This window comes from Marmota marmota, unplaced genomic scaffold (assembly GCF_001458135.2).
Source record: "Marmota marmota marmota unplaced genomic scaffold, marMar, whole genome shotgun sequence".
NCBI lineage: Eukaryota > Metazoa > Chordata > Mammalia > Rodentia > Sciuridae > Marmota > Marmota marmota.
In genome coordinates, this window is record NW_026000079.1 from 4,104,038 (window position 1) to 4,113,430 (window position 9,393).

Below are 9,393 nucleotides of genomic sequence, written 5' to 3' on the forward strand. Positions count from 1 at the left end.
AAAATATGTGGTTTGTCTAAAATATTTTTAGGTCTTCATATTTTGTCTTGTTTTCTTGTGTTTCTGTCGCTCTTATAACAGAAATAAATGTCGGAGCTCTCATAATTTTAAAGCAAATATCTTGTGCTTTTCAAAGTGCTCAAAGGACCTCCCTGTCTGCCATTAGCCCTCAGGCTGTCTGTGTCATGAGTGTGAGAATTGTCTCCTGTTTCCCCAGGGCAGAGTAGCCACAGAGATGCTGTCTCTTCTCATCTCACAGTGGGATGAGGCTCTGGAGGGAAACTTCCCCAGGGTCCTGCCCACCTCAGTCCTTCCCCTGAGGAGGTGAAGGGCAGGAGAAGGTATTTCTGTCCTTCCTTGCCCTCTGCTGAGGATGTGTGTAGGAAGTGAACAAAAGGGGAGAGACAGGGTCTCAGAACTGGTGACCTGAAACAGGGCTGTCCAGACTTCCAGGTCTCCACTCTTCTGTTATCAGGAGTCAAGGATTTCTCAGTCTTTCCTTGCTAGTTTGGGAGGAAATTGAACCTCTCTTATGGTTTGGATCTGAATGTTCCCCCAAAGCTCATGTGTTGAAGGCTGGGTCCTCAAGACAGCAAGATCCCAGAAGTGGGACTTTTGGGAAGTGACTGATCAAGAGGACTCCAACTTCATCAGTGGATTAATCCATTTGATGGATTAGTAAAACCAGTGGACTACTGGAATGAGGTGGAAACTGTAGGCAGGTATAAGGTTGTTTGGAAGAAGTGGTCACTGGGCACATGCGCTTGGGGACTATCTGTTGTCTCTGTCCAGCCCCCCGCCCCCAGCCTTTCTTGTTACCTGGTTGCCATGAGCTGAGCAGCTCCCCTCCACCATCCCCTTTCCCCGTGATGTTCAACTGTATGAAGGAGAGGTGAAGGGAGGGGACCTGACCCGGACAGAGGGCAGGCAAGGACACCCATGATAAAGAATGAATGGGTAGTTGAGTCTGGATCTCTATGGTCTTTGGGGTTGTCAGAGATTAATAAAGATTTGTACATCCTCTAGTCAGTGATTTTCGCAAGCTTAATATTTTCTTCAAGTGAAGATTTACATGGACTCAGGTTGAAAATGGCACATTTGGTTTAGATCCAAGCCAGAGCGGGGAAGCCAACAACTCAGATCACACAGCAGTGACACATACCTACAGTTTCAGCAACTCAGGAGGTAGAAGAATCACAAGTTTGAGGTCAGCTGGGAATTTAGCGAGACCCTGTCTCAAAAGAAAACCTTTCAAAAGAGCTTGGGGGCTGGGGTTGTGGCTCAGTGGTAGAGCACTTGCCTTGCATGAGTGAGGCACTGGGTTCAATCCTCAGCACCACATAAAAGTAAGTAAGTAAAAAAATAAATAAATCTGTTCTTTTTTAAAGAGAGAGAGAGAATTTTTTAATATTTATTTTTCAGTTTTCGGTGGACACAACATCTTTATTTTATTTTTATGTGGTGCTGAGGATCGAACATTACACTCAGGTCCTAATGTACCCCTCTGAATTTGTTAGTACTTTGATAAAACACCTTCTGTGGCTATTCTTCTCTAATATAATAAAATAGAAATATCTCAGTGTGACCATAGAGATTTTCCACAATCTGGCCCAAATTTACTTCTCTTTATTCACCCAGATCAATGAGCATTTTTCTGTTCTCCAACCCCACTCTGTGTCTCTGTACCTTCAGAGATCTGTTCCCACCATTCCCTTGAATACTGATTTCTTCCCCGTTTCTACCTGTCAAGTGGTTCCCTCATTTCTACTTGATAGCTGAAGAAATGGGCAAAGAGAGGTTAATGAATATGTGTGCTGTCATCTACTGTCACACAGCTTTTGAGGGTTAGTGCCAAGGTGGGGTTGTTATCTAGGTATATCTGACTTCAAATCTTTGGGGAATTATACTGTGGCATGCTCTCCCCAGATTTCAAATTCCTTCTTAAATGTGTGACCAGACGTGAATACAATACCCCAAGGGCCCCTGATTCAGACAGAACTCAGTGGAGACCTCATTTCTCTTACAGCAGTCTACACTAAGTATATACAGTGATGTATGTGAAAATGCTTTGTAAATGATGGATCTCTCAATTGATAATTATAATGATTACGAGGCTAAAGAGTGAATGATCTATTTTGATAGCTACTTTCTCCTAATTACTCTCATTAAGAAAAGAAAGTTAGGTCTTCTAATAATACCTCTTTTTTTTTTTTTAGTTGTAGATGAACACAATAACTTTATTTTACTTATTTATTTTTATGTGGTGCTGAGGATCAAACCCAGTGCCTCACTCATTCTAGGCAAGCGCTCTACCATGTGAGCCACAACCCCAGCCCCTAAAAATAAGTTTCATAAATCCAGGGAACACAAAGGCTCCCTGCAGGACCCTGTTTGTCAAGGTGTGTGTCGGGGGCCACCCTGCTGGTACATGCATTGAGGCAGCTGTCTTGACTGTGTTTCTGGTACTGTGCCGTGGTCACGGGTGGGAGCCATTGAAGTCTCCTCAGATGGGTTATTCAATCATAAAATGAAGCAAAGCAAAACAGAGGTTTATATGCATACAAGCTAATCATCACTTTGCTTCTTTCCCCAGGAGAGAAAGTGAATCTGTGTCTCTTTCCATCTCTCCATCCTGATGGGAACTTTTCTCTGTCTAGATAGCAATCAATGGCCTTTGAAACATGGTTTCACCCTCCCCTAAACACTAGGATGCAGGAGGGTGTTGTTACATCAGATACACAGATGATTGTCCCAGGGTCTTATCCTTTAGCTCTGCAGGATCAGAGACTTCTGGCTGAAATTGTTCACTAGACCCTGGGAATCAGAGCAGGGTTCTCGATTTGGATTGTGCTATTGCTAGAGCTGACTAGAGTTTTCAGAAACTGTATTATTATGAGCCTCCAGGGTCCAGGATGCTTCTGAATCCAGGGGTACCTGTTGCTCCACCAGCAAAAGAGCCCCTGCTCTGTTCATGTAAATTGATCCTTCACTGGAGGGGCCTGGTCTGCAGAGAGTCACAGACTTTAAACCTGACTCCTAATGCCTACCACTGCCTCCTTGTCTCCCTCCTCCATCCTAGGTCACTTCCAAGGTGCTTTCTGCAGCCATGACATTATCTCGCATTATTGTCTGCAACTTCCTGATGCTTTCCAACACATTCTCTGCCCACCCACTCCCACTATGCCTCTTGTGCATCAGAGGGTCTCAGAATAGCTAACGGCATATTTGGAGCATGGTCCTGCCTTTAGTTCAGTCCACTCAAGGACCTGACCATCCGGCTGGCCTCTCCGCTGCTTCAGCCTCCACACTGAGAACACTCCCATTATTTTCCTTCCTTTAACCTTTTCAACTCCAAATGCCTTCCTGTGACTTCATCCAGTTGTCCCCAGGCCTGGAGCTCATCACTGACGGGAACTACATCAGCTCTCATAGTGAGAATGCTGTAAATCCCTTCTGAATCCCCAGTCTCTTTTGACATTTCCACATCTCCCAGGACTTCACTCCTTGCTGAGGCTAAGCTTGAAGCCATAGGGTGGTGGGCCCACTTAAGAGCCTCAATTCTGGCTTTAATAGTCCATTCCTGGCCCCTTCATGCCCCCTTAAAATCTCTCTTACTTATATAGTTCACTTTATCATTGTAACAATTATTTTTGAGCCTGTGTCCCACAAGCTACCATTAACTCCTTGAAAGTGAACTGGTTCTCATGGTGGTTGTTTTCGGATGATGAACTTCACTCAAAGTAAACCCTGGTAGTTGTGTGCACGATAATGGAAGGAATAACGGTTTTGATATGGAGATATGAGGAAGATCAAGGCAGCCGGGGAATGTGGGAATGTTAGTGATGGAAAAGTGGACTCAGTCCTCAAACGTCTATACTGCCACCTCCTGGGCTAATTAAAGACAGTTTTCAGCTTTTAGAATAATTCATCCCATTTATATATTCCTTCATTCTTTCAAAATATTTTTGTAGTGTGCTTTTCTGGACAGAGTGGTAATACTTGGGATAACAAAGTTAATAAAAAGCTCATGGCCCTGTTGGGGCCGAATGGTAATAAAAATACTCTACAAAAACATCTGTGAATACAGCTATGGGAATTATCTCATTAAATGTAAATATTGGGAAAAAAGGAATCAAAAACTAATGAGATAAGAAGATTTCATCACAAGAGACTGGAAAACAAGTAGCAGCATTAATCCAAAGAGAGTGAAAGGAAGGAAATAATAAAGGTTAATGAATTTAATGGAATAGACAAGAAAACCACACGTTATTCTCAGAAGAGAGTTACTTTGCATTCCCAATGGGTTTAACCGAGAAAGGACAGGGCCACCTGGAAGTGATGGGGTGGGATCACTCTGGGCTCCTCTCAAGCCGTCCACCGTGGTGGTATACTGTGAAGGCCCCTGGACTCTCAGAGTGAGTGGTAGTGGAGGATGAGCGTACTGTTTAGTTGGCTTTCCATCTAAGAACAACTTAGAGGAGAAAAAGTTCATCTGCACCTCATGGTTTCAGAGATCCGGTCCTCAGATGGCAGACTCCACTGCTCCGGGCGTCAGATAAGGCGGTACGTTGTGGCCCAAGGGCCCCATGGGGGAAAGCTGCTCTCCTGGTGGGGTCAGGAAGCAGAGAGAGAAAGACAGAGGAAGGGGCCACAGGAAGAGGCACCCTTCCAAGGCTCCCCCCTAGTGCCCTCCTCCTACAGCCATGCCACCTGCCTGCAGTTACCACCCAGTCAGTTATTCAGACTAGGGTAGTCTGCTTAGTTAGAAGCTGTCACAACCGAATCATTTCACCTCTGAATAGTCCTCATTAACAGAAGCTTCAGGGGGACACCTCATGTCCAGACCAGAACACCTACGTAACTAATGTCGGGAATTGAAGAGGAGACCTTACTGAAGATCATTAGAGTTGGTGTGAGGGCAGCATGAACAGCTTTACCTGACAGAGTTGAAAACCTCTGATAAGTAGAAAAATTCCTTAAGAAGTGCTCCTCAACAAGTTTGACCCCAAAATGAATAAAAATATGAATTGTCTTATAACTATTGAAGAAATGGCATCTAGCATTAATACCCTCCTTTAATGAAACAAAAACATTAAAAATCTTCAGGTGCGATAGTTTCACTGGTGAATTCTATAAAACAACAAGTTGGAAATCATGCCAAACTGATTCATTTCAGTCCTGGGGATCGATTCCCAGGGCCTCACCCATGCTAGGTAAGGGCTCTAACAGTGAGCTACCTCCCCAGCCCAATAACATTAATTTTTAAATAACTATTTTCAGTATCAGAAGAGGAGAGACACTCTCCAACTTATTCTATGAGGTAGCACAATAAAAACACCCTTCTGTTAAGGAAAACTTCAAACTTATTATAAACACAGAGAGATTAATATAGTTAACACATATGTGCTAATTAGTTGGCTTCAATAATGAATAATTCATGACTATTTAGATTTCAAGTATATTCCCCAACTATTTCCTCAAAAGAAATCCCTGTGCATTATATAATTTTACCTATAAATATTTCAACACGTATCTTTAAAAGATAACTCTGTTAAGAACATACCCAGTATTAATATGATGACTAAAAGAATCGACAATAATTTCTCAATAGCATAAAATATTGAGTCTGTGTTCAAATTTCTCTCACATTCTTTTCACAGTTTGTTAGAGTTAGCATTCAAATAAGCTGCACACATTGCGTCTGACATGTCCTTTAAGACCCTTTTAATCTATTGGCTCCTGGAGTCCCTCTTTTTTTCCCCCTTGCAATTTATTTGTTCAAGAAACTAGGTTGTTTTACTACGGTTTTCCACAGCATAGATTTTGCAAATTGTGCATACCCCTGGCAAAGTTGAACACATCTCTCTGTTCTGTAATTTCCTTTAAGGTGGTGAATTCAGAGACTTGAGTAGATCTAATTAAAAAAATTGGAGGTGTTAGAATACTTAACAGTAAATTGGTTTCTTTAATTGAGAGAAGCATAATGGCTGAATGCGTGCTTTACTCTTCTTTTTGATGTTAGTAGCCACTAGTTATCATGTTCAATAATCCATGAGGCATAATTAAAGTGATGATATCGTAATCCAACCATTCCAGCTCCTTTTATTAGCTGGAATACTTTTAGAAGGAGAAACTTCCCTTCATCAACCATTTGAATACCATAAGATAGAGCTGATACAGAAAAACACACACACACCAAAATCCAAAATAAAATACCCCCAACAGAATAAAGCTCGATTCATAGAATGATGAATTGGCTCCGCAGTGTAGCCCTGGCCACAGCAGTGCTGTCTAGCCAACTGCCTCGGAACTTAGCAGAGGACGACACGCATTTGTTCTTCACACAGGAGTCTGCAGAACAAGCCTGAATGGGCTGATTTAGGCTTGATTGGCAGGCTCTGTGGCTTCCAGCTGTGGCTCTGGGTGGGTTTAACTCCTGGCTCCAGACGAGACACAGATCAACCTTGTATACATTTATTCCAAGGCCCAACTACACCTGTAAAGTCCAAGTCTTGGCTTCTCACTTCCATACTCCATTGGCCAAAGCAAGGCACCTGGCCAAGTTCTCCCCTCCCGCAAACACCCCCAGCTAAGACTGGATGATACACTTTACCTCCACTGCAACGAGGAGTGCTTATTGGTGGTTCTGTCTTTATAACAAATGGTGCTGGATAAATCGTATTTTTCTATAGCACAAAATAAAGTCTGCCTCTCTACTTCACTTCAGAAACAAACATCGATGCCAGGTGAGTTGTAGGTCTGGAAATACAAGTGTATTAGAGGATAATATATCATCTTTGTTTTTCATGGGGTAGGAAAAGACTTTTTAAGAATAATAGAAATAAACGTTAACCCTAAAAGAAAATGTTATAAATTGCATTGCATTAAAACTAAGAATTTTTATTAATCAAAGAACACTGTTAAGAGGGTGAAAAAGCAAGCCACAGAGTTAGACAAGATACTTGCAAAACACATTCATGACACAGAGATCATATACACAGGATTTAAAAGATCTACCACTTATCAGGAGGTGAGATTCCTAGAAGTAACATTACCAATTTGGATAGTTAGAAATGGTAAAATTACATGAAGTTTAAGTGTTCATTTTTCTTACAAGTAACCTTGAGTGTCTTTCATATGTTTAAGGGAGATTTGTATTTGTCTCTTTTTAAAAAATATGTTTAGTTGTAGATGGACACAATACCTTTACTTTATTTATTATTTTTATGTGGTGCTGAGGATGGAACCCAGGGCCTCACACGTGCTAGGCAAGCGCTCTACTGCTGAGCCACAACCCCAGCCCTGTATTTCTCTTTCCATTTTTTAAAAATCTGCCCATTTTTCTGTTGGATTGGTGGTCTAAGAGCTTTCATATAAGATATACACATTAGGAAAATCAGCTCGTTGAGAAACTAATTGCAAACAATTCCCCGCATTTTGTTATTTGCCTTTTGTCTTTGCTTATGATGCACTTTTAATTTCTGGAATATGCAGGCATTTTTTATTTTAAGTAGACAATTTATCATCTTTAATAAGATAGAATTCACTTATGCTTCCTCAAGTACTTCAACATTTTTATTCTCATATCCACTTTTGATTCACTAAGAGTTCATTATGGCATATTGCATATGTATACATCCAAATATATCCTTTTCCACAGGACTCTCCAGTTGCTTCAATACTTTTTATTGAAAATGTAAACCTCTTTCTTTAATCTGCTTTGATGTCCTGCAGACATATTTAGTCAGAGTTGTTAAGTTAAACAGTCTTTACTGCAAGTTCTTTTCCAAAATTTCTCTAGTCACCTCTGGATTGGGTAAAGATAGCTCCCTAGTAAATTACTCAGTAAGAGGCTTGTCTTAATCTGTTTGGTGCTGCTTTAACAGAATATCTGAGACTGGGTAAATGAGACTGCATAGAAATTTATTGCTCACAGTTCTAGAGTCTGGGAGATCCAACATTGAGATCTTGGTCACTGGTGAGGGCTTGCTTGCTATGTCCTCACTTAGTGGAAGGAAGATGGGCATGATTGTAAGAAAGTTGACCCACTTCTGTGGGCCCTCTTCATAATGACATTCTTCTGTTCACGAGGGCAGAGGCCCAGGACCTAACTATCTCTCATTAGGCCCCACCTCCAAATAACACCCCATGAGAGATTAAGTTCCCAATTCATGAATTCTGGGGGACACATTCCAATGAGGCAGGGCTCATGGAGAAGCAACATTTATCTAGTTTCTGTACATTCAAAAATGTTTTTCTGCGGTTTTTATCCTTTGAGGGACAGGTTGGCTGGACGCAAGATCCTTGGCTCATACTCTCTTTTCTAGGATGTGTGACTTGAAGATACTCCTCCAATTCAGTTTGGCTGAGGATGTTGTTGTTGAGAAGTGTAAGGCTGACCTGATCTTTCCTTTTAAATGACTTGGACTCTCTTCATATTGGCTGAAAAGATTTTTTTCTACATATTTTAAACATCACCGTACGTCTTGGTGCTTACTATTGGAGATCAGTTTTCCCAGGTGTTAAGGTGTGACCTTTCAATATGTAAAGTCATATTTTCTTGCATTTCAAAACATTTTCTTGAATTACTCTTTTACACTGTTTAGTTTTTTTCTCCTGGATATGAATAATGATATGTAGGTCTGATCTCCTTGGCCTGTATTCTAGATCTATCACTTTTGCTTTAATCCTCCTTTCCCCCCAATTTCAAGAAATCAAGGTAAAATACATGTAACAAAATTTACTGCCTTAACCATGTTAAGTGTACAACTTAAAAGACAATAAACATGTTCATATTATGTACAATGTGTCACAAATACTTTTTAATCTGTCTTTTTTTTCCCCCTAATTCAGTTTCCTTGGAATTTTTTGCTTCTTTTCTTTAGAACTCAACCATGTGTATTTTTGTGGCCTCTGTTCCCCTGCATTTCCCCTGATAAGAGAAGCGGCATAATAATTTCAGAAATTAAAGTTTAGAATTTATTATTTTCCCATTGTCTAGTGAAATTCTTCTTTGGGGTCGTGCTTTGTGATGTTCTTTTTATAGAGGATTCTGTTGGAGTTGTTTTTGCCATCTTCCTCTGCCTTTGATAACCATTTTTTTCCCCAATAATTTTCTTTTTCTGTCAATCATGTTTGTTGTTTCATGTTTCACTTTTGAATGGAACCTTGGTTGGCATGTGGCCATTTTGCCATTTCGTCACTCACATTTGAAGACTGGGTTTTCCTGGCTCCGCTGTTAGAGGAGTTGCCCTGTGGTGTCAGAGTGGGGTGTGGGCCAGGGGAGGGCAGCTTCTGCTCCCAGTTCCTGGGCTGCTTTCCACGATGCTGTGTAAGGGGCAGTTCCCTGAATATGCCTAATACGCCTTTCTTCTCCTGCTCTTGCCAGTCGGC